Source organism: Camelina sativa, chromosome 18, assembly GCF_000633955.1.
Source record: "Camelina sativa cultivar DH55 chromosome 18, Cs, whole genome shotgun sequence".
NCBI classification, from domain to species: Eukaryota; Viridiplantae; Streptophyta; class Magnoliopsida; order Brassicales; family Brassicaceae; genus Camelina; species Camelina sativa.
Genome location: NC_025702.1, coordinates 6,001,721 through 6,005,372, shown reverse-complemented (window position 1 = coordinate 6,005,372; position 3,652 = coordinate 6,001,721).

Below are 3,652 nucleotides of genomic sequence, written 5' to 3'. Positions count from 1 at the left end.
TACCTGTCATCAGCCTCCATCAGAGTTTCATCCTAGGGAGTTTGTATTATGTGGTATCAAAGCCAACTATGTGCCAAAGACTGAGCGATTCTAAACCCTAATCTCGTTTTGTGTTGTTTTGATTTTGTTCATTTGTTTAATTCTTTGTTGTGTTAGTCTCTGCTGTTTTAGCTTTCGTTGTGAGTCTTGTTTAGTTTTAGGATTTGTTTTTTGTTGTTCGTTTGTGTCTAGATTATGAGTCTTAGAGTTTATTTTATTCTTTCACTCAAGGAACGTTTTACTTCGAGTTTTCTTCTTTATTTTGCAGGTACAATGGAGCTTTCTCCAGAAGCTATGGAAGCTTTGAACCAAGCCATGGCGAAGCAAATAACAGAAGCAAACAAGACAATGTTTACTCAGTTCCAGCAACAGATGGAGCAGCTCAGTAACAAGTTTGAGAAGCAGATCAAAGATATAGCTCAAGCAACTAGCGCTTCAGATCAGAGTTCTTCAGAACCGCCTAGTCCTAATGAGGCTCTCCGCTTAGCTAAAGGAAAGGCACACGTGGGAGCTTCTTCCAAACATACACGGATCAGAACAGCTAAGTCACCTACTGGGGGAAGAGAGACTTGTTTCAATCAGAGAAGAAACACTCAAAGCACAGAAAGAGAGCATCGAAGAACTGGTAGAGATCCTACACGCCCACGACGAGCTGAACAAGTAGCTGGGCATCGAATATACTTTGATACAGATAGAGAGTATTCAGAAGAAGAGGAAGCCTCAGATCATAGCCAAGAGACAATGAGGAGAAACAGAAACAGAGGTCACGGCAGGGATTATGATCCTTTGAGGCAGCAGCTGAATCATCTCAAGATTCAGTATCCTTCGTTCCATGGTACCAATGATCCAGAGACTTATCTAGACTGGGAAAGGAAGATGGAGTCGAACTTTCAAGTTCAAGGTACCTATGAGTTGAACAAGGTGAAGATAGCCATATCTGAATTCAATGGCTATGCTTTGTTGTGGTGGGAGCAGTTGGGACTCACTAGACATCGACAGAGAGAGCCTGCTATCACTACATGGGAACAGTTAGTCACGCAGATGAGAAAGAAGTTTGTGCCTACACACTACCAGAGAGAGATTCTTAACAAGCTGAGGCGTCTCACTCAAGGCACTAAGTCTGTAAGAGACTACTATCAGGAGCTGGAAACGCTTATGATCAGGGCTGATCTGAGAGAAAGTGAAGACATGGTTATGTCTAGGTTTCTTGGAGGTTTGAACAGAGAGATTCAAGAAAAGATAGAGCTGCAGAGNGAGAAGCAGATCAAAGATATAGCTCAAGCAACTAGCGCTTCAGATCAGAGTTCTTCAGAACCGCCTAGTCCTAATGAGGCTCTCCGCTTAGCTAAAGGAAAGGCACACGTGGGAGCTTCTTCCAAACATACACGGATCAGAACAGCTAAGTCACCTACTGGGGGAAGAGAGACTTGTTTCAATCAGAGAAGGAACACTCAAAGCACAGAAAGAGAGCATCGAAGAACTGGTAGAGATCCTACACGCCCACGACGAGCTGAACAAGTAGCTGGGCATCGAATATACTTTGATACAGATAGAGAGTATTCAGAAGAAGAGGAAGCCTCAGATCATAGCCAAGAGACAATGAGGAGAAACAGAAACAGAGGTCACGGTAGGGATTATGATCTTTTGAGGCAGCAGATAAATCATCTCAAGATTCAGTATCCTTCGTTCCATGGTACCAATGATCCAGAGACTTATCTAGACTGGGAAAGGAAGATGGAGTCGAACTTTCAAGTTCAAGGTACCTATGAGTTGAACAAGGTGAAGATAACCATATCTGAATTCAATGGCTATGCTTTGTTGTGGTGGGAGCAGTTGGGACTCACTAGACATCGACAGAGAGAGCCTGCTATCACTACATGGGAACAGTTAGTCACGCAGATGAGAAAGAAGTTTGTGCCTACACACTACCAGAGAGAGATTCTTAACAAGCTGAGGCGTCTCACTCAAGGCACTAAGTCTGTAAGAGACTACTATCAGGAGCTGGAAACGCTTATGATCAGGGCTGATCTGAGAGAAAGTGAAGACATGGTTATGTCTAGGTTTCTTGGAGGTTTGAACAGAGAGATTCAAGACAAGATAGAGCTGCAGAACTATGAAGATGTGCAAGAAATGGTACATAAGGCAGAGCTAATTGAATCACAGATCAAGAGAAAGGGAGTGAGGTCAACGTTTACGCCAAACATTCCCAAGCCAAGAGAGTTCAGTAAACCCGCCTTCACCAAGGACAGCAAACCCGCGACAGCCACAGTCAAAGAGGAAGTTAAGATCGATTTCAAGCCCAAGAGTAGCACCTCTACAAGTCATATCAGGTGTTTCAAATGCCAAGGGATGGGGCATTATTCCAGAGATTGTCCTAACAAGAAGATGTTTCTTCTTCAAGAAGGATGAGAGATTTTGCCTGTAGACAGTTCAAAGAGTGAACCAGAGTCTGATTTAGGTGAAGAAGGTGAACCAGCAGTCATGGGAGAGATGTTAGTAGCACGCAGAGCTTTAAGTGTTCAGACTCATCCAGATGATCGAGGGCAGCGTGAGAATCTCTTCCACACCCGGTGTATGGTTCAAGACAAGGTTTGCACCTTGATCATTGATGGTGGTAGTTGTACTAATGTTGCTAGTGAAGAGATGGTACAAAAGCTTAATCTCAAGACCACTTCACATCCAAGACCTTATCAGCTACAGTGGTTGAACAACAAATGAGCTTTAACAGTTTCGTAGCAAGTGGTAGTGAAACTCACAATTGGGAAGTATGAAGATGAGCTGCTTTGTGATGTGATTCCGATGAAGTCCAGTCATATTCTTTTAGGAAGACCATGGCAGTTTGACAGAAAAGTGTTTCATGATGGCTACACCAACAGGCAGTCATTTGAGTTCAAAGGACGCAAGGTCACTCTTCTACCACTTACACCCAGCGAGATCTACAAGGATCAGCTTCACATGAACCGCAAGGATACAGAGAAAGTGTCTCACAGCCTGTACATCAATCACAGCGAGTTCAATAAGCTATTTGACCCAGAGATGACCACATTCATGTTTGTCTGCAAAGATACATTCGCTAGTACCAAGCCAACAGAAGAGCTTCCACGCGAGATGATAGAGATTATAGAGGAGTATAAGGATGTATTTCCAGAAGAGATACCTCCAGGCTTGCCTCCAATACGTGGGATAGGGCATCAGATCGATTTGGTACCAGGTTCAGCTCTACCGAACAGGCCAGCTTACAGAACCAATCCTGTAGAGACTAAAGAGCTGCAGAAACAAGTAGAAGAGTTGATGAACAAGGGACACATCAAAGAGAGCCTCAGTCCATGCGCAATACCAGTCTTGCTCGTACCAAAGAAAGATGGTTCATGGAGGATGTGTGTTGACTGCAGAGCTATTAACAATATCACAGTGAAGTACAGACATCCGATCCCGAGATTAGATGACATGCTGGACGAGCTATGTGGGTCAACAGTCTTCTCAAAGATCGATTTGAAGAGTGGGTATCATCAGAACAGAATGAAGGAAGGAGATGAATGGAAAACAGCCTTCAAGACCAAGCAAGGGCTCTACGAATGGCTAGTCATGCCGTTTGGTCTCACCAATGCTCCTA